Here is a 23745-nt window from a genome sequence, read left to right on the forward strand (position 1 = left end):
GAACTTTCCCAAGGAACTAGGAACTTTGGGGTGGTACTCGATGTGTTTACACCGAGTACTGAAGTTAATGAAGTTCCGGGTAAAAATTTCCTCCCCAGAAAGTCCCTGCTGGTGAGGAACTTTCGGGGTAGGACTAGTGCGCTGAACATGCTGATTGGTTCTTATGTTGGGGCATACTAAATATGGTTAAATGAAAAGACAATTTCTTGGCTTGTGGTATATTAATGAAAAAAAAAAAAAACTACACCTTCCATGATGCTTTTTTTTTTTGTGAATTCCAGTGTTTTGATAAGTTGGCCAATGTGATTTTAGTTTGTTTTGATTGATGTAAACCGAGCCAATTAGAGATCACTTGAAGGGGCGGGGGAAAAAAAGTGAGTCGGAAGAGAAACGCAAGTGCGTGAGAGAAGCGGGAAACAGAAACGCACGTGCCAGATGCGGCTGTGTATCGATGGGTGGTAAAACTTTCAGTTGAATTCAGACTCAGAGGATTAACATTTGTAGACTTGAGTACGTACACGTACAGGCACAAATATTATCTTGCAGTTAATTTATAGTAGCAGGCTCAGTCGTTTGTTGTTTTCCAGTGAAAGTGATAAGTGTAACGTCAGCTCTTTCGGTCCCTCGCTACTGTTTGCAACAACAGAGAAAAATACTCTGTCGGACTTTTAAACTATTGGCTTGGACTGTTATGAGTGACAACCAGCTTAGATTTTTGAGAGCCAGAGATAAAGTAACAAGTGGGAACTAGCCGGCTAAGTAGCACTGCTGTGAAGAGGGACCTCGCCCACGGGAGTTACATCGCCTCGTGGGCATCTACCAACTACACCTCGCCATTCTGCTGCATCGTCTACCCGCCTGTGGATTCTTTGAACTGTCGGACTGACGGAGTCATGTGAGTAACCGGATACTTTTCTGAACTGTACTACCAGGGAGTTAAATGATTTTTTTTCTCATATGTGGACCACCGTGTGGGCCCCAACGATTACAAATCCAAGCGCTTGGTAACAATTTGAACATTTTAAAGCCGAACTGTGATGGTATCGATGTGTGTATTTTGGACTGTATTGTAGCCTACTGAAGTGATGTTTTTGGTACTGATACCTGTAAGGGTTACATTTATATTAATTTAGTTTACACACACATGGTTTAACATTTTCTTTTAATCCTGAGAGGAACAAAAGGAGAGTTATTTTAAAGAGTAGTGGTTTGATAAAGCATGTTTGGCTATTTGGCAGTTAATTAAGCGTTCATTGTAAGGTTTACACTTTAAATTTAACTTTGTTGATTTAGGTTTGATACAGAATAATTGGTGTTTTGAAGGAAACCGTTGGTTTTCAGAGCATAAGGAATGTAAATGTTTTTTTTTTCTTTTTCATAGGCCTACTAAACATCTTGTTGTTGTTCATATTTGATTAATTCATAGATATTTACCATTAAGGCCATGCACACCGAGCACGAATTATTCGTATGCGTATTTTCGTGTCAGCTTAAAAATTCGTCACGCATAGAAACCTTGCACACCGAGTCCGTTGCGTATTTATTAAACCTTTGCGGGAAAAAACGCAAAAATACCAAATGGATTCGTCAAGCAGTGAGGATGATTTTTGCCCTCTCTCTTATTGAAAAGGGAAAAAAGAGAAAATATTACGTCCATCCAATCCTGAAATTGCGCCGGGAGGAAGGAGAGTTCCTTATCAAGGAGTTGCGAATTTATCCTGAGCGATTCAAAATTTACCTCAGAATGTCAGTGGGACAGTTTGATGCTTTGCTAGCGATTCTGGAGCCACATATTAAAAACAAGACCACCAATTTCCGTTAACCAATCGATTCTGAACGGAGACTGACAGTGTGTCTGAAATGGACCAGGTATGGACACACACACACACACACACACACACACACACGGACAAACACACCCGCGCGCGGCCCGTTGGAAGCACTGGGCAGACAGAACAGCTAGGCTGTTATTGTGTATATTGTGCCCAAATAATACATTAGTTATCGAATAGGCTGCTCAATCACACCTTATTCGATCCTAAATTTCAATCTGATTGAAAGGGGAGGTTTATTAATTTCATAATCCAATATAGAGAAGAGAACATAAACACTTGATCGAATTGAAAACCGAAACTGAAAGCACGGCGCATATGTGCAATGATTTGAGGACAATTGCTCCCCCCGGCCCTGAATTGTCAAAAGACCTCTCAAAATGCTGGCTCTGGATGCGAAAAACGCAGAAAATCGAACCCGATCCGATTAATTTTATGACGGACGAAAGTTTCGGAGGCGGTGTTCAAGCGTGATTGACATAACGTGAGGTCGAATTTTTTTTTTTAACGTGCGAAAATTTCGGATGCGAATTTCGGACTCGGTGTGCAATTCGATTTTCTGCGTTTTTCGCATCCAGAGCCAGCATTTTGAGAGGTCTTTTGACAATTCAGGGCCGGGGGGAGCTCGTCCTCAAATCATTCATGCGCCGTGCTTTCAGTTTCGGTTTTCAATTCGATCAAGTGTTTATGTTCTCTTCTCTATATTGGATTATGAAATAAACCCCCCCTTTCAATCAGATTGAAATTTAGGATCGAATAAGGTGTGATTGAGCAGCCTATTCGATAACTAATGTATTATTTGGGCACAATATACACAATAACAGCCTAGCTGTTCTGTCTGCCCAGCGCTTCCAACGGGCCGCGCGCGGGTGTGTGTTTGTCCGTGTGTGTGTGTCCATACCTGGTCCATTTCAGACTGACACACTGCCAGTCTCCGTTCAGAATCGATTGGTTCACGGAAATTGGTGGTCTTGTTTAATATGTGGCTCCAGGATCGCTAGCAAAGCATCGAACTGTCCCACTGACATTCTGAGGTAAATTTTGAATCGCTCAGGATAAATTCGCAACTCCTTGATAAGGAACTCGACTTCCTCTCGGCGCAATTTCAGGATTGGATGGACGTAATATTTTCTCTTTCTTCTCTTTTCAATAAGAGAGAGGGCAAAAATCATCCTCACTGCTTGACGAATCCATTTGGTATTTTTGCGTTTTTTCCCGCAAAGGTTTAAGAAATACGCAACGGACTCGGTGTGCAAGGTTTCTATGCGTGACGAATTTTTAGGCTGACGAACACGAAAATACGCATACGAATATTTCGTACTCGGTGTGCAATGGCCTTTAGTCTGGGGAACTTAAGTACAGCAAGGTGAGCTTAGTAGTTCCACTTCCACAGTGGAGGCACCACGCTATTAATATTCTACACACATTGTTTATCTGTTATCTATGTCTATTTAGCCTGTCTAAAGTCACTGTGACTCGTATTAGTAAATAGGGAGTATTTAGCCAGCTCGCCATCAACAGCTAAGAACCCAGGATCCTGTTTAACACATTTTAATATAGTAGCCCGGTGTGATAGTAGGGTGCACCTTAGGTTTTGTTTGATCAGCTCTAGTGTCAACAAGGGTTTGCCATGCTATTCTTTCTGCCCGATGGCGCGTGTTCGTCCCATCCATCTCATGGTCAATGTCCACTGATAACAAATGTCTACTTTTATATCTAGCATTACAAGCTTTCTGAATACGCTTTGGGTGCTCGTCTCTTTTCTGCTGTTTTGTTAACCCCCTGGGGACCAAGGTGTATTTGGGGTCCTTGAGAGGTTCTGACATGCCCTGACATCTGTTTTTTTTTTTTCAGCTGCTTATAAACTTATGCTTATTAATGGAACCGGTGAAATTACACTATATTTATCAGAAACAGGGCAACCATGATAAATGGAGAAAATGTTTGTACATGTTTGTATTTTTGAGAGAATATTGTTTATGTGTGGTCATTGTAAAAACTAAAACTGAAAATTTCTGAAATAAGGCCACAAAACATACTAAATGCGTCCACAAGACTTTTGACTAATTGATGTTGTTGCCTAGGGTTTTTTCTTCACAATGATCTGAAAATCATCCTTCTAATCGTTCACATAAAACTGTGAATTGGGTTATATTGTGATAAAAAATTGTTTTGTTTGCCAAGTCAATATGCGAATGGGCGTGAACAGGCCAGCCCCATCATGAATAATTAGGTGCTTCTCATCTGAGAAACAAAGACGCGCATAATAATGAGCCTTTCATTCAGGTGAGTCAGACAAGAAAAAAATTGAAAGGACAACATACACAAACACACACACACTCACATAAACACACATATGAGGTTACAATCCGTAATAAACTGTATGTTTTATCGATGTGGGCGTTTTCATGGCTTGCCTCAACATTAGTGTTTGAATAGCATGTGCTCTCAGTGGGTGGGGTCACATTACCACGTTATTCGCTGCAATGAGGTGAAAGGGAATATACTGACATCTCTCTCTTTTCATACAGATTACATCAACTGAGAATTGTTTCTTTTTTATATAAATGACTTAATTTAAAAGAAGAGAATTTCAGGTTCATAAAGAAAGATCTTTCGTGTCTTTGTGACAAGTATTTGATGAGTTACAGCTCTTTTTTCGGACGCGTTTCAGAAAGATTTTTGCAGAGACAGAGTGAGGTGAAAGCGCACCCTGACGCGTCACCACGTGAGCTACGCCCTTGGCAAAATAAAAAACATCTTGTGTCGTCAAAACCACTGTAGGGAGTCAGGAATTGGAATTGTGAGTAATGAAAACGATCAGGATAGAGTGTTTTAGCATCTATTTCATCCCCTCTATCTCCGCTGGGGTCTGCCCACTTTTTCCACATTTTCAAATATTGCCAGTGGGTGGAGTCAGGCTCAGACCAGGAGTTTAGTTACCCTTTAAATTGGACTATGGCATCATTTTCTTTTAGATCAGCTGTACAGCTGTAACAAACTTTGCTGCATTATTTTCCTGCATTATTTCACCGTAAAGCTGCTTTAAAGGACAACTCCGGCGCAAAATGAACCTTTAGTCTAATTACACATTGCTACCTAGTCAACCGTTATCTGAGATTTGTTTTCATGATTGCTGAATGTAAATAGTTTTATCTCTAAAAACAGTTTAGCCTATAACGCTAGTATAATGCTAGTATATAGGGCATAGAGTAATGACAAATAAAAATCGCTTGTTATTACCACTAAAAAGGCTCAAAATAGCCCCGCACTAACACGACAGCATAAAAAGAGTCCCTACATTCAAACTGAAGCATTGAGAACTTTGTCAGTGTCCATACAGTTTAATAAGCAGATGTTTTATACACACAGTAAATTTCGCAAATTCAGGAAGAAGCCATCTTGGAAAAATAGTCTCTACCAGTCGATCTACGAACGCCGATCCAAGTGCGCTGGTAAAATGTGAATAAGGTGATAAGGTGAGCGGGAACAGTAGGCTATGTGTACATATTGAAGACAAGTAAACGGTTTGTGTTTGTGTTTCTTCTGGAAACAACGGATCATATGAGATTCTGCTCAGTTCAGCGCACTTGGATCGGCGTTCGTAGATCGACTGGTAGAGACTATTTTTTAAAGATGGCTTCTTCCTGTATCTGCGAAATTTACTGTGTGTATAAAATATCTTCTTATTAAACTGTGTGGACACTGACAAAGTTCTCAACGCTTCGGTTTGAATGTAGGGACCCTTGTTATGCTGTCGTTTTGGTGTGGGGCTATTTTGAGCCTTGTTAGTGGTAATAACAAGCGATTTTTATTTGTCATTACTCTATGCCCTATATACTAGCATTGAACTAGCGTTATAGGCTAAACTGTTTTTAGAGATAAAACTATTTACATTCGGCAATCATGAAAACAAATCTCAGAGAACGGTTGACTAGGTAGCAATGTGTAATTAGACCAAAGGTTCATTTTGCGCCGGAGTTGTCCTTTAAAACAACTGCTCTGTAAAAAGTGCAATCTAAATAAAAGGTGACTTGACCTGACTTGAAAGTTAAATAAAGTCGCACTTTTAAAGGGAACCTGGACACACACCTCTTTACTAGTGCTGTAGACACAGATGTGTTTGGTTAATGAGGTAACTTCATGACACCTTCTTTGTGAAGAAGATAAAGCTGTAGACTTAATCCAGGAGAGCACGTTTGATCAGGAAAAACTCAGCCCAAAGTCTAATAAAGCCCTGACGTATTGTGATTTCTCTGGCTTATCATTGCGCCTTTCATCATCTGCCTTACGTCTCTTTTGGGAGCAGTGGTGACCTAATGTTTAGAGAGTCAGACTTGGTTTGATTCTCAATACAGGCAATGTAGTGTGAATGAACAGTGCTCTCTTCCACCCTTAATACCCACAACTGAGGTGCCCTTGAGCAAGGCACCTAACCCCCAATCGCTCCCTGGACTCCACAGCAGTTGCTCTGGGTGTGTGTCCACAGTTTGCAGTGTGTGTCTTCACTATTCACTGGTTAAATGCAAAGGACAATTTGGCCCTCACGCACATGTAACTTTACTGCTTGGTTAAAGTAAAATATTAAAAAATATTTTTGTTCAGTAAAATATCTCAACATCCATAAAACATCTCAGGTTACGACTTTAACCATAGTTCCCTGAGAAGATAAAAAGACACTGAGTCGATGCTGCTTTGGGAACGACCTCGTGATTGTGTCTGAAGGACGTGTGTCATCTAGTCAAATGGCGAAACAGAATGTCACGGGCGGTTGACGTCACGACCAGGAAAGTACAAAAGCACATCAATGAATGACCGGCTTTAGCTTGAATTAGCCGAAGCAAGTAAATCACAGCGATGAGCGAAGTATGACAGAGGCAGCGTCTCGTTCCCTTCTCACGGAACTATTGTTACAATTGTAACCTGAGATGTTCCCTTTCACAGAAACTCGATGACTTTTTTTGGGAATGATAATGCCCAAACGCGCTTACAAATGCCTGTCCGTGTGAATACTGAGAGCACAACAAGAAATTAGAAATTATAATGCATTAAAAAACATGACCAACAACCAGTTTCAGATGTTACAAGGAATCTGCAAATATTATGATGCATTTTAACTTCGGTTATATTGTTTATAACAAGATAGATCGCAGTGCTGTAGATCATCTGTATTTGCATTTCATATTACTTTTTTCATTCAATTTGTTAACATTTCAAAATTTTTTCCTTGCTTGTTCACATTCCAGTCAAGTAAAGGTCCATCCAAAGAGAATTCAATTTTCGCTTCTGCTTGCATGTACATGCACACGCACACAAATACACAGACAGAAATAAACACATTCCCCTATAGAAAGCTTTCCTAAAGCTGCTTGCTGCCTGTGTTTTTGCAGGAAGTGTTGCAGTCAGCACATAAATCACCATCTCAATGCACAGCTATAATGTGTCTCAGTGGAGCTGGTCATTTCAACACGCGCACACACACTTACACAAACTCTAGTGGGCTGGGGTCAGAGGTAAGAAGAGTTCTAGATACTCAACCCTGAATTAAACTCAATAACACAGTGAACTCATCATTGTGGCAGAACAGATCTCATGTTCTACGGTGTCAGGTTCAATTCCCAAACAAATACAATTTTTAAGACTATGACAACACACATTCTTGTGTGCAGATTAAAGCATTGAATTGTCTTTGAACAAGTGACTATATAAATCAGTATATTTAAGCCATATTACACAAGCAATAATGCAGTTATTCAGAATATAAGCACAGCTGTGATAATATTTTTTAATTCAATTTGGAGTAACTTGCATTTTAGATACAGAAAATATAGATATCGAAAATAATGAGGAAATTACGTTGTCTTTCGTTGTTCCTTCATCAAGTGCCTTCCACGTGGCTACATAATGGCACAGTGGTGCCCTGCTCACTCCAAAGTCCCACTTTAAGGGCTTTGCCGTCTGCCCTTCGAAAGGGGTAGGGCATAGGGAAGCTCACGAGCAATAAGCACGTCCCAGCCGGGTTTGTCACTTATTTGGTTCCCCTGGAAACATTTCCTTTGTGTTATTTGCAGCGCATTTCTGTATTTGGTTGTGTTGTGAACTTTTGCAGTGCGTTTCTGTATTTGGAGCACAAGCATGTTGTTAAACTGTTTTTTTCTATTTGATGTGTTTTTTTTTTTCTATTTGATGTTTTGCATTTGCATTTCATTCATACTACACACTTTCATATGATACAGAACACTATTTTAATGTTCTGCAAAACAATAACTTAAGGAAAAAAAAATACCTTCTCATATATGCGAGTATATGATTGGAACCTACTGACATTACTAAAAAATCGCCACCACTAATTGCGTCTTCAGTTTCTTGCTCCACGTTTGTAATTGAAATAATATGCTTATATTAATTTTTCAAGAAAGCTTCTTTTTGCAGAATATGTAGTTCTATGCCTTTACAAATATTAATATTAGCTGTTTCTGTAGCCTTATTAAAGGAGCAGCAAATTAGTTTTTATTCTCTAATGTAAAGCTCTTAAGTCTACACACCACCGCAGTTCAGTGCTTTTACTAGGTCTCCATAAGCCGTTGATGTTCTCTGCGGGAAGCCTACACATTCTATGACTATAATAAACAGACCCCACAGGCCAAGACAAAATATGTCCTTAATCTGAGATCACAATGATGTGTTTTTACGTATGGGATTCTCTGTGGTTTGGTAACTACTCACTTACTGACACACACATTTTATTGATGGCTGTCTGGTGAAGAGCAATAGGTCAGAACAGTCATGCATTTAAACTGAAGTCATTAATCTACTTGTTTGATGGAGAGGAAAGCTGGACAGTTTGTCACCAGAGGCCTCTGATGAATGCTAAAGAGAGTCTATACAGAAGACAGAAGCAGCGGCATATCAATGAGCTTTGCATTCATGAACCTTCATAGAGCACCTGTTATTCTTTATTTTAGCATCAGGTTTAAGCAATTGCATTCTGATAACATCATGCGTTAGCCTGCTGATTTCTGCAGTCAATCAAAACCGCAACGAATACACTACATTATTTATGACTGCACAATGCTATTCCAGATTACTAATAGACACCACAGGAATGAAGCTGTCTGGAATGAAGACTAGATGAATATTTAATATTACAGGTGTGTGTTCGACACACTCCGACCCCATTGTGTATCAGCTGACACCTCAAAGGCTGTTTTGGATTCAAATGAAAATATCCTGTTGGTCTTATACTACTGTACATCTGCTGACACAGAATAGCTGTTTGTTGTTTGGCACAGAGGTAGTCTACTGGCCACAAACAAATCCAGTCCTTTCAGGTTCACATAATCAGAGGCTATTCACTTTTTTTTCGACTTTGAAAGCATTTTGTCTACTTTGAAAGCATTTTGTACACTTTGGTTATAAAAGTTGAAAGTTTTGCTTTTCCACTATTTCTGTGACAAATTGCGAAATGCTGCCAGTACTCCAAGCCATGTGCATCCGTATGATAACAGCCACTTTTAAAAAACATTCTATTTCATCCCCATACTGAGTTTTTGAAGTCTATGCACATCTCCTACACCTAACACCCCCCGAACACACACACACTTATTTTAATTGAATTTCATTGCCTGGACAAAGGAGCATCTTGTCAGCACTCCTAATTATGTGGATTTTTAAGGAGGAGATTTCATGCTCTAGAGACTGATTGCACATTTTATTTGTCACTGTATGCAGTTTGTTCATGCGCATTGTATGATACATTTTTGAGCACACTTTCTTCTTTTGTCTCATTTCCAGTATGTTTGATCACATTCTGAACATTAAGTGTCATTAGTGTCAAGTGAAAAGCAGTACTGCACTTTTGATAGCTGATGTTCTACAGCACCGCTCTGTACATTTGTGATTAATTAAAAGAGTGATTAAAGTGTGAATTGAAACCCAGAGGGACCCATTTTTTTCAGGCTCTATATTGCCACTCATATCTAAATCACCAGGAAGAGTATACTACTACTTGTCTAGCAACCTCCCAAAAGCCTTTGGACCCAGCTTTTCGAGAACATCTAATTACATGCTTATGTGAACAGAGATTTGGCCTTTTTATAATTGCAGACTTCAGAAAAAAAATAAAAAAAATGTCATGGTGGTGTAGCATATGGACTACCAATTATTGTGTGATAATTAGGAACTATTACATGCCATGTGCATAATTTAATCATAATGGTATTCTATACATAATACAAAACAATTTAAAGGGGTCATATAATGGTACATGCACTTTTACAAGTTGATTGTACTGCAATGTATGTTGTCAGTGCCTGTACACAACCATCATTTAATGATAAAAATCCATCCAGTGGTTTTGTTTTTATCTCCTTAGACGTTTTCCCCTGCCTCAAATCGAGCCGTTCGACCGTGTGACGTCATCTTTGTTGATTGCAGGCAGTGTTTCAACACAGACCCGCCTTGAGCGAGCTGTCATCATAGACTATAGCCCGTCATTGTTGATACACTGGAGCAGAATGGCGTTGTTCTGTTCTTGGGTGCAAAAACAAACACAGAAATCATTCTGATGTTCCGAAATTTGAACCGCTGAAGACGCAGTGGCTGAGGTTTGTTTACGATGGGAATATTCCCCACGATCAATGTCAATACTTTCTTGTTTGCGCGAATCATTTCACACAAGACTGCTTTATAAACGAGGATCAGTATAAAGCTGGTTTTGCTAAGAAGCTGCTCCTGAAAAAATAATAAGTACCAACTATTAATGTTCCCTCTGCACCTAGAAGTTTTATTAATCTTTATATTAATCTTTGCAAACCACGGGAAATGTTTTTCATGACCATTAGTTGTAACGTCAATCTGTCTATGAACTAACGCATACATCAGTAAACGCACAGCGGTCGTATCTCCCCCGTGCCAGTTTGTATACTCTACCGTGCCAGTGCATACAAAGATAGATCAAAGTAACATTACGATTCAGAAACGTCCACAAGCCTTAATTGTCGAACTTCTTTGCGGCCGTCATCTTGTTTCCGGTGAACAGTTACTCCAGTTCAAACTGATACGGTTGCACAGATGTGTCCTCAGAGACTCCCGCTGCCATTCTTTCTCAAAAAACCTTCAACTGTTGTCAAGGCAACACTCCACGTGCGTTCTCGCCCGCAGAACAGAGGGGCAGGTTTTAGTATTTAAAGAGCACCTATCATGAATTTTTGAAAATGACTGTTCGTGTAGTGTGGAATTTATCTCTAAGGGAAAACATCCTGCAAAGATTTATATCTGAAAGTGCACCGTATATAAAGTTATTGTCTTTCAAAAGTGAGTCGACTCTGAGTCTATGAAATGAATTGTTTTTGAAACGAGTCATTAGCGGTTTCGTCATGACATAGATGCAAAACATTAGCTCATTGGCCGCTCCCAACAACTGTTATCGGTTACAATACGGCTATCCGTATTGTTTAATGTGCCTGTTCTCATCCCAAGGCGTCATATAGTGCCGCTTTTGACAATGCGTATAAATACAACGCACATTTAGCATCCTTTTAGCATCATTATGAGATGCAGATATATATGGGCCAGAAGGCGCCTCCTAGTGGTCTAACCCTAAACCTATCCCAGACATAAACCTACCCATAACCGAAAAGTGTTATGTTGACGCTATGGGTGCCATGTGCGTTGGATGTATACGTATTGTCAAAAGCGTCATTATATTATATAACACCCTAGGATGAGAATGCTTTGGTTCAATAGAATGTACCTCAAATTAGGTAATTGTATACTTAAAAAAAAAATAAAAAAAATAAGCATAAATCAAGCCTAGTTAAGTGATGTTTGTTTATTTCAAGATATATTGTGTGAAAACGTATTACATTTGACATTTTGTGTCTCAAGGGAATGTATCTTATTTAAAATGTTCAATTATGATGAGATATTTTACAGGAAACAAGAACATGCTTATTAAAAAATGTTGAAATATTTTCCCCGGTGAAAGTTCATATCTAATATTTTAATCATCTGTATTATCTCCTTAAATCATTTGTTCCTCTCATTTAGGCTCTCAGACAGTGTCTCTCTGGAGTTTTTAAAATGATGAGTGACACAGAAATTTTCATTAGCATGATCCTTTATCCTTTCATCTTTTTCATGCTTATTTGATGCTGACCTTTTCAGGCATATTATGGGAAAATGATCTGCAAAATCATTAAAGCAAGTGCTTTATGTAACATTTCTAGCAATCATCGGTTGAAAGATGGAGAAAAAGACGCAAGTAAAAGAAAAAAAGGTTTGTTCTTTGTAATAGCCCATCTTCTCTGGCTTTTCTTTGAAAAGAGAAGCTGTCTTAAAACATTCTCCTCAGAGCGAATTAACTTGCTTTAGGGTGATGGACTTTACTTTTATTCAGTGGCATTTGAGAAGAACTTTGAGCTGCCTTTATTTAAGATTTTATTTTTAACTAGAGGCAATCTTCATGGTCCTTCTCTTTTTTTTTCTTTCTTCATCTTCTTTTACTCTGCGGTTTGAAAGTGCCTACAGAGTGAAAATTGCAAAGTTGAAAAGTGATGTAAACTTAAATAAAAGTTCAGTTTAAAAACGAGGCCAGTTGACTTCAGCATTACATTCTTAATTGTGATTATGGCACTTGGTCAGTAAATAAGGAGTCAAAAAAGTGCTTGGTTTCCTGAGGTTTGTAGTTATGCATGCAGGTTTCTGATTGTGTCATTGTTAAGAAAGTTTGATAAAAAACAAAACCTAGTAATTGACTTTGCCGTCAGCGAAATCAATAAGAGACGGCGAGAGAGGATTACCACTTTAACATGCATGAAAGAAGGTGGTGAGTGGGAAGACCACAGCAATTTATCAGCAATTAATGACTGGGATGAAAAAGACTCTCCTCTCTGGACTAGAGCAGAAAACATTCAGCCTGCGGCTATCCATTCTCATTAGTGCCAGCAGACACTTCTGCACCACCATCTTTTGTTCTCACATGTCACATGATTTTAGCATGTAGTACAAGAACATGTTATAAATCATACTGTATACTTTCTGATCAATGCATCAATGACAAACAATGAAAATGCGGTGGTGGCTTTAAAAATACAATAAATAAACATACAAACAAACAAATAAATAAATAAATTGTAAAATAAATTTTCCAGAATTTTTTCTTTCTTTTTTAAATCTTCTAATATGTGCTGTGACTGACTGCAATTAACACATTTGGATTTGTACTGATTGAGAGTTATACAGTATGCAAGCCCATGTTTATTTGTTTTGTGCATTTCCCACAATTTTACTTTAAATACGTTTTTTTTATTTTTTAGGCTAGACGTTTATAATAAATGTTGTTTAATGATTGACATATAATTTATGTCTGTTTTATACTTTATTTATTCCTGTTCTAAATACTGATAAATGTAAACGATTTGTTGTGGAGTGATGGGAACTAAATTACATGTTGTGTTTATTTTTTTTTTAACACACACACACATGTATATTTTATCAATACATTAAAATACTTACACACACATACACACACACACACACACACACACATATATATATATATATATATATATATATATATATATATATATATATCATATATTGCTATCATATATTGTCCAGGCACTCCGCTTATTTTATTATAAATAAAAAGGCCTGACAATATAATTGCTACTAGTATTGTGGTATTCCATAATTTTTCACACTGACACACCCTCAACTCAGTACGAGTCAGCATGAATGCTATGAATTACAACATCATTATTGTCAGATGCTAAATATTTTGGAAAAAAAAGGCATACTGTATGTGTGGAAATTAAATTTTCAGGAATAATCCAAGGCATGCCCATTCATACTAAACTATCAACTAAATAAATAAATAAACGACCTGAACATTGCATAAAACATTCAGTATTGTTGTTTGTGAAAAGCATAAATCTAGCATAATTTAATGAAGTGTATATTCCCTGGAAACCAGTCTTATTATTTTCATACAATTTGTCTTCTCAGGGGAGTGTATTTTATTTTTCGTGTTGCAATATTTTGACTACAAGACAAAAAAAAAAAAAAGGGAGGGAGCTGGGGGTCATTTGCATTTAAAGTTGTTTGTATGAGTATGTGGCAAAATCAAAAATGCATTCAAAAATACATTTAACTTCTTTAGTTTGAAAGTAAAACACAATCTGGCACCTTTCTTTAGCTCAGAGAGAGAGAGAGAGAGAGAGAGAGAGAGAGAGAGAGAGAGAGACTGAGACTGTACACTATTCTTGGAATGGAGTGTGTATTTTGTGTTTTGGTTCCCCACATGTGCAGTAATTTGCCAAGAATACGGAAACACTGGGTACCAGTCACCAGGTTAGGCCAGAGGAGCTTGTAGTTTGTGAATTCATTCTTAAAAGGCCACTGGAAGGTCGGGCAGGCGAGGAACTAAGACCTGGAAAAGTGTTAAAGTATTCAAAGCACATGTTGCTTGTCCTGCCTACAAACAAGCTTTTTTTTGATAGCATTGTCCAGTGTTCCCAAACGGTATTTGGAAATTTAAGCTATATTTAAAAATGTATGAATGTCATCACGTTGTATTTATGCAATATTATATGAGCAAGAGTAATGTATTTGAAAATATCAGCATGGCTGAAACGAGTTGTGGCTAACATTCAGGTTCTCTTAAAGTTCTGTACAAACTTTCCCCCAGAAACATTAAGAGAACATTTTTTTTCAGTTATGGCATTGAATGGAGTTATCAAAACATTGGCACAACAATGTTATTTTTACATTATTAATATAACATAACTTTGGTTGAATATTTTTAAAATGCTACTATTTACTACTTTTTCTCAAATTATTTAGAGAACAATTTAAAAGTAAAGTTCTTGCAATTCTTGCAAAATGATGAAATAGAGAAAAAATAATCAAAAAAATCTAAACTCTAAACCATTTAAAGCATTTAGCTGGGATAAAAATAAATTTATATTTATTTGTTTTAATAATTTAAATGACCACAAGCCATTTTAGCTGCAACAAGCAGCCATTTTGACCGCTGGATTCCAAACTCTATATCTTTTATGAAAAATACTCAAATGAGAGATTAAATGACACTACCTTGTCTGCTTCCATCTAAAATGCTTTCGGGGGAAAAAAAGCACGACGATATTTGCCTCCTTCTGCATACAGTATATAACAAATCATTACCAGATGTAGCTAGCCAATCAGCTTTCAGAATCACCTTAATGCATCATCAAAAGTGCTTGTGATTTAACTTTCAAAGTGAGGCTAAAGACTGATGATATTCAGGTTGCAGATAAATCAATGATCTCAAAACAATTTAGACTTAAATGATAGATCCATATATAATTTGCCACAATGAAGGAGTGGATTTCCTCTTCAAATAGATGGAATGGGGTTTTTCATGTATGAATGTTTATCTGATATATGGCCCTGTCCTGCTGCGTGATTTGTTCTGTTGATTTGGTGGTGGTTATCAGTGATATTATGTACCTAATATATTGTCATTTATCCAGACTATTTTTAGATATTGAAGGGATATAATCATTTGTGTACCTGATAATCGTTAGTAGCCTATATATAAAACCAAACCTGCTACAATCTTTTATCCGTTTGATATACCAGTCTCTCCGAAAACGTCCACTGGGCTCCCACTGTAATCACAGCTAAATTCATTAAAACAGCATGTTGTGTGTGAGTGTGTAGCAATGATTGTATAACCACAGTTCAATTTACAAAAAGTAATAGCAAACAACTTACTTTTTAGACACAACATTGCCAGTTACTTTATCTGTTTTTCTCAGCCATGAAAATAGTTCAGAATACACATCATATTCCTGTGGTTCCTTGATAAATTAATCAGAAAAGAGAAGGATTCAATCTTTCATTTATTTTGTTCTAGAAAAAATTGGAATTTTTGAAGGAGTTGTTTGAATGAATGATTCAATGATTCAATGAAACGCACAATACACAAGAATACAGCTGCATGCGCCAGGAATAGAAGCGCTATGCAGAATAATTGAAGCTGCTTTGAAAAATTTCATTGCGCACACTGACATGTGCTTAGCAAGTGCAACGATGTGTAACACAAAGTCATTTAAAGTGTAGTTTAACAGCAGGGGGTGGGGGGATTAACTGGGATCATGGCTAGAGTCTCAGAGTTTATTATTAAGCCACAGGATGTAATTATGGTCACGCAGACCAACAGTGATTGGCCTGACAGCAGGAATCCATAAAATCTCCAGCATCTGGAGGTGATGATGCTGTGCAGGAGGTTGAAGATCAGGCTTAGGGCCAATCCCAATTCTACCACTTACCCCTTCACTTTCCCCTACCCCTACCCCTTCGCCTTCCCCTTGACCCTTGAAACAGAGTGGCAATGCGTAGGGGTGAAAATATTCCCCTAAGAAATGGGACACCACTACGCCTCCGGTAAACATCATTATAAGTCGTCGCTAGCGCCTAGGTCACAGGAGATGCGCCGATGTTTATCACAACTTCCAAGATCCCGTCGACAGCTGCAGTTATCTCAGTCGCGTGGGTAACAGCTATTTTCTTGCATTTTATCTTGTGAAGTTCGCAGGAAACAACGGAGACAACGAAAATATGTTGCGGGACTATCACTAGCAAACTACAGTAATTTTAGGGATTTTTTTTTACAAACGTTTCTGTGAAGAAACTGACCGTAAATATGAACACAATATTGAATGTAACATAAAGCAAATCATTATTTGTCGTTACAATACTTATTAAAGCCACAAATACTTACATTTATGGGTCTCCTTTTTTGCTTGGGCAGCCATTTTGCGTCTGTAGCCTGGGTTAGCAGTGACACTTCTCATACCCCTTCGTTTGAAGTGTGCTCCCGAAAAATCTTCGTTTGAAGGGCTATCTGGCCCTTTCCCCTAGCCCTCCCCCTCCAACCAAAAGAGAATTGGGACAGCCCTACCCCTTCACGTGGACGCGCAAAACGGAGGGGAAGGGGAAAGTGAAGGGGTAAGGGGTAGAATTGGGATTGGCCCTTACTCTGGTGCAAGGACATAGACGAGGGATGGTGTCGTGCTTTGTAACCAGAGACAGCATTGTAAGGCATTATTGTGGTGAAACATACTATCATAATCTTAACTACAATCAAATCCCTTTTGAGGCTCCATTGCATGGGCTCTATATTGGTCTGAATGATTCATATGCATACGAACTGACCGTTAACCAAGTTCAACTCATTTGCTAAGCTCTTTTAAGGACCAGTGATGTGTTTCTCATACTATGATGTAACTCGCTGATTAACTTCCATAGTAGGATGCATTGTTGAAGAAATCAACAATCCCAGCTAGTCAAGACTGTTTCTTTTATCACGCGGTTTATGATATCACGCAGGTAGAGGACTAAACTTCTTTTAATGATTCCGTTTGAAATCGAATTAATGCTAGATGTTTTGTTATAAATTACAGACATGTTATCTGAGGACTAATTCTAATTTTAATTTTAATTCCAGATTTAATCGTGTTTACGTTCTAGAGCACGTAAGCACACACACTCTTCAAAAAACGATGCTTTAAATTTCTTTCCAAGTTAAAAGATGTAAACAACATTTGTATGCATTCTTAATAAAAAATATAAATTGTACTCCATGCCTGCTTGGTTATTTTGCTCGAGAACGATTTGTTAAGTCCATATTTCATGCAAACTATGCTTCTAACCACAGGTCGAGATCTGTCATTCCAACCACACAACTTTGCAATGCTGTTTGCGAATGTTCAGTGGAACTATGGTTTTGACACGTTGAATTATGCTGATAACGATGGAACTTGACCAAAGTTGGCTAATGATGCTTTCGAGAAACACACACCCCACATAATCAGTAAGGGAACAGAGCTAAAAGTTGCTGAAAGTTCTTTTGTGGCTTCAAAAGATTACAATCACACAGGTTTGAAACAACATGTGGGTGAGTAAATGCTGACAGAATTTCCATTTTGGGGATGAACTATTAGCCTGAGGTGCATTTCTTAAAAGCATCATTGGCCAACTATGTTCGCAAGTTCTGTTGTTATCAGCATAGTTAAACGAGTCTGTGTTTCCGAAACCAATGAACATTCGCCAAAGTTGTGTGGTTAGAACGACAGCTCTCGACCTGCAAGTTGATTTGTTCTACGACATTACAACGACAAGTTAGATTGTTGTACGGGAAATGCACCTCTGGTCTCATTGTTAATACGTAGGTATTGATGCGTAACTCTCAAAGACACTAAATGTACTTTTTGTGAGTTTAGATAGATGCTGAAATGTAAAATATGGACATTGGCAACATTTAAATGTAGGATTATTAGTTTTTACAGCTACAAAACATTATATATTTACAAATCTTTTATATGTCAGATATCTGTATAATTGCCCTTTTAATATAGATACATGTAAGGTCCCTTAAATCTACTCCCAAACTGAAACATACCAATTTTATACATAATATATAAATAATAAAATGTAATGGACAGAGATGGGAAAAGGACAATTTTAGTAACAATATAGCTGCAAATAATATTCCTATCCCTAAACCCACGAAGAAAAAACATAATGGACAGACAAGTCACAGTAATTTATTTATTGCGAAAATGTGCTACCAAAAGTCTTTCATATGACATTGTGTTAGAGTCGCAGACCACTCTGTCAATATGTCAGGATTATTCATTTCTGTGTGTATGGAAACATACATAAATGTTCATGTGGTAGAACTAAAAATATACACATTCTCATGAGATCACAGTGGAACTATTGCTTTAAACATACTTCCCTTTCTCTTTAAAACATCCAGGTGACCAAATTAAGTAATTTCCTGATGTTATCAACAACAAAAACCTCTCTTGGTTGTGATTGTGACATTTTGATTTGCTGGATATGATTCTCTGAAAGCCTCCTATATGATGCAAACCAGATTTATTGCAGAGCCCTCTAACTGAAAGCATCAAGTGCTCAAATCTTTAAACATGACAGTATTTTAAAAGTCAGGCCCTCTTAAACACCAAGGGCGAGTTTAATTTGTCTTTCATTGGGAATCTGTCCTTTAAACAGAAAATCATTAACAGAATGCTGTCGAATCTGAACAGAAACATTGACGCCCTAATCTGTGACAATCACACCCTATTGTGCTTCCACACTTAAGTAGGGCTGTGTATTGGCAAGAATCTGGCGATACGATACGCATCACGATTCGTGGGTCAGGATGTATTCCGATACCATCCATAAGGCGATATATTGGGATTTTTTTTTTTTTTTTTTAAGTAGGACTATAATTTTAGAAAAAGTAATATTTAAAAAAAAAATAAAAATATGTGAATTAAAGTCAAACAAGTTTACTGAAACAATTCAGTACTCAGAAAATCAAACTACACTGTAAAAAATTTTCCTGTAAATTTTACAGTAAAATACTGGCAGCAGGGTTGCCAGCCAGTTACTGTATTTTTTACAGTATAGTTCTGTAATTTAATTTACAGATTTTTAGTGTATTCTCTGATTACAGTAAATAACTGTATTTTTTACAGTAGTTCCATGAATCTTTGTATTCGCTATATCTGGGAAATATGTAAAATGCCAGCCGAATTTTAAATGTTAATTATTTATCAACTGCATAAGCTTTAAACAATTGTTTTTAAATTCAGTAAGTGTTGTATAACACGCAACTTAATTCCCCTATTACTTCACAAAACAAACTATTCAACATCCTATAAAAACAGGTCAACATTTATAACTTTAAAATATGCATGGAAAAAAAAGCATAAAACAGTGTATTTTGTATATTTTTTTTATTTTTTAATTATTATTTACAAATGGACATGAATTTTTTTTTTTTTTAATTACTTAAAACAAATAAGCCATCAGGGCCCTTCACACAAAGAAGAAATACGCAAATGACATTTAAAACAACAAGTTGACCAACATGATCATAATAAAATGGTTCTGAAAAAAAAACAAAACAAAAACAGACATGAATGAATTGTCACCTCTTCGTTCCCAGACAAACATGTCCAAACAACAAGGCCCCAAGTGAGTCCAAAACACGTATGATCAAAAATGGAGAATAATTCAGCTCCGGATGCTGTTCCATCACAGGATGCAAAGAGTGGCTAGAAATATTGAAAAGGACACTACATTAGATATATTACAAAACATAATGATACAGTCAGAGACAGACAGAGGGATGACAGATACAGTTAGAGTCAGATAAAGAATATTAAAAGGTTACAATTAAAGGAAAAATAGATATTTGTGTGTGTGTTTGTGTGTGTACTTACATTTCAGAAATTCCACTGAACACACCACTTTGCAGGGAAGAGTGGCAACATGTGGGTTCACTGCAACCTGTTTCTTCTGTACCATTTGCCCTGTCCTTTTAGATGGCAATTTTCTTCTTTGTTCCTCTCTTACAAAGCACATAAAGGGTCAGGAAACAGACAATATGTAATTAGGATTGGTTTTAAGTTTTTCATGCTTGTAATCATGATTTTTAAATCTGTTAGAGCAGTGTTTCTCAACTCCAGTCATGAGGACCTCCCAGGAAGACCTCCCAACCCTAACCCTATGTCCACAAATTAAAACACCTGATTTAACTAATTAAAGGGATAGTTCACTTTGAAATTAATTTTTGATATGTTTTAGCTTACCTCAAGGGCATCCAAGATGTAGGTGTCTTTGTTTCCAGTATTTTCAATTTTGATATTTTTAAGTCGAACCATTCTTGTCTTCAGTCATATAATGGAGGTCTATGGTCACCACCTCAAAGAGCATGCACAGAGAAGTCCAAATTAAACATGATTTAATGACTCGTAAATGTAAGTACACATTGATGGCCTAAGACACGAAACGAGCGGTTTGTGTGAGAAAACGAATGACGTACGAGACGAGTGACGTATACGCGCGAGAGATCACTTCCGTTTGTCTTAGGCCATCAATGTGTACTTACATTTACGAGTCATTAAATCATGTTTAATTTGGACTTCTCTGTGCATGCTCTTTAAGGTGGTGACCATAGACCTCCATTATATGACTGAATACAAGAATGGTTCGACCTAAAAATGTCAAAATTAAAAATACTGTGAAAACAAAGACACCTAGATCTTGGATGCCCTTGAGGTAAGCTAAAACATATCAAAAATTACTTTCAACGTGAACTATCCCTTTAAGTCAATAGATAATACATCAAAAGGCAGATATTGAGTACATGTGTAAAATGTACTGAGGTTGTTATGAATGCAATAATTACCTTTAAATGAACTCCAAGGTGCAGGCTGGCTTCTCCTGATTGAATATGTAATAATATGCAGTGAACAGTAGCAAGGCCAGACAGGAAGCTGGGCTGAATGCTCTCCTCACACACAACTTGGCCTTCCAGTGTCCTCTTGTCAAAGTGTCTCCTAAAACAATACCACATGTGACAATAGTTTATTTTTTACTATACCATTTTTATGTTTCAGCATTTTATATGTAAACTATATTTTAGTATTCAGAGTGCAGGAACTCTTTCTTTTAAATAAAATTAACAAAGGAAGTATGAAAACAAATAAGCAAATTACACACAGAGAGTAACTTAGGCTAATGTTATAGCTAAAATATATAGGATATATAGCTTATATTCGTACTGAAATATAAGGGATTTTCACACCGGAATATTAAACATAACGTTACGACACAGCAACATTCATAATCTGTTTTTTTTTTTTTTTTTTTTTTCATTTCGGCGCCCATTTTAACAGATTATGATTTGATTTACACCATAAAATAATCACGGCGAAGTGTGCTGATCAACACGAAGCTCGTGTGAATACCGACTGTTGTCAGAAAAGCATGTAATTCTTCTCAACAAAGGAGCCCATAGATCCCGGGGAATGTGTTAAATACCCGCGTCTGGGCTGCTGAAGCCCCGCGCAAGTCTCCCTCGCGCCCCGTACGGAGGATGCGTGATCCTCGGTAACCAATATGAACCGCGAATATAACATTACCTTCATAGTCTACGAGTAACACAACATGAAACTAGGGCTGCAACAACTAATCGATAAAATCGATTATAATCGATTATGAAAATCGTTGTCAACGAATGTCATTATCGATTAGTTGGTCTGATTACGTCACGGGGATTGTTTACATTCTACATGCGCTTCTCACATGCGCTTCTTACATGCGCTTCATGAGGCACACACGCAGTCTCTCTCCCTCGCCGGTCTGTGCGCAACACGGACGGTTTGGAGCACATTATCTTTTGTCTCGCATGCGCACTCTTGATTCCGTGAGTTTGAACTAATTTGCGGGCATCAGGAAACCGCTATCAATATGCAGCATACACGAAAATCATTCACCTTTCGGCAAATTCGCCGTTTTGAAACCAAAATAGGTGACCTGCGTTAATCGTGTATACTTTATGAAGCCATACTGTAGTATAATGTGAGATAGAAATGTATATTTAAGTCATTAAATTCAAGTTAACGTAAGCTTTTCCCTCCACTGCGGCTGTCAGTCATTCTCTATCCGGTGTTCAAACAGCGCGTCGCGTTACAACAGTTAACATGATGAAACTCTTTCCAAGATGATTCAATGTTATTATTATAATTGAGCCGTAGATAAAGGTCTATGGTTTCGTAATATAATGACTATCTTGCTAGACTTTTATTGCTGTAACTTAATCACTTTCTACTAAGTGTCTGTTAGATACCAACACTAGAGTACACTCGGCGCACTATAATTGTTCTTCACGTGCACAGTAGCCTAACTGAAATTTAAAACTGCTAAAAGAAAAGGCTTAATAAACTATTGCAAAGATACTGTATAATACACAGTCAATATTGCTTCCTCACTAAACAGCTGTGCATCTGATTTTTACGATGTTTTTCATGAATGTATAACAACAATACAAAGAGCAATGTGTAACGTTTTACCAGAGTTAGTGCTACACTTATTGTCTCTTATTTTTCCCCACTAAGGAATGTTTTTTTCACTAAATGTTCAGATTTTATAAAATTATTGTGCACTTGTGATTTTTCTAGGCTAAGTTTTTCTGAGTTATCACTAATCTAGTTTACAATAGCATTTTTGTCATAGGTTATGGTCATATATATTTTTTTTATTTGTTGTTTTTCTATATAATGAAGTTGTCTGTATTAAGAAGATTGTTTAATACAGAAAAGAGTGTGGTTTTTAGGGTTTTAGGGTTTTATTTAGTTATAATAAACAAAAAAATGAAATAAATGTTTTATCCGATTAATCGATTAATCGAAAAAATAATCGTCCGATTAATCGATTATCAAAATAATCGTTAGTTGCAGCCCTACATGAAACATAAGAAACTGAAATAAGTCACTTACCAGTTGAGAATCACTCCTCTTGCCGCTATCCGAAAGTCGACGACACGACCGTTGAAGATCACAATGCCTCTGTGTCGATTTGAAATTTACAGCAATATTCTGTATTTTGAATCAAACCGCCACGCGGCCCCAGAATGCATTGCAGTTTACAGCAAAATGCTGTATTATTAGAAAACAGCCAGCGGCTGTAAAATATGGCTGTAATTTTTACAGCAATTCATTACAGTGTACCAGTTTGGGATTGTGGTTCACAGGTTCATTACACAAACACTGGTTAAATGTGTTTTTAGAAGTTGGTCATAAACTTTAGGGGGTCGCACACTGGACAAGCGCAGTGCTGCGCCATAGGAAAACTAGGTATCGCACACCAGACGCGCACTTTCTCATCAGTGTTTGGCCAGCAATATTGCTATGTTTAATGAAGGAGGCAGAAAGGTTGGAAATTTGTGCTGGGCAGCTCAGCGTCAACGGAGACCGTGACATTTTGGACGGATGCTTTAGCCTGGTGTTCGGAAGCCCCGAGTTCTTGAAGATGCTCTCAGGAGTCATGTCAGTAATGTTAGCTC

General features: G+C 37.4%; 1 long non-coding RNA gene across 1 annotated transcript; it reads right to left on the reverse strand.

Annotated features, from left to right (window-relative positions):
* Positions 1-19665: 19665 nt before the first annotated feature.
* LOC120495577 (uncharacterized) lies at positions 19666-21712 on the reverse strand. The gene is made up of 3 exons (XR_016146484.1): positions 21088-21712; positions 20120-20247; positions 19666-19951 (listed from the first exon to the last, which is right to left on the reverse strand). It is a non-coding gene; the product is annotated as an uncharacterized LOC120495577 (long non-coding RNA).
* Between the last annotated feature and the right edge of the window lie 2033 nt (positions 21713-23745).

Source organism: Pimephales promelas, chromosome 14, assembly GCF_988280905.1.
Source record: "Pimephales promelas chromosome 14, fPimPro1.hap1.1, whole genome shotgun sequence".
NCBI lineage: Eukaryota > Metazoa > Chordata > Actinopteri > Cypriniformes > Leuciscidae > Pimephales > Pimephales promelas.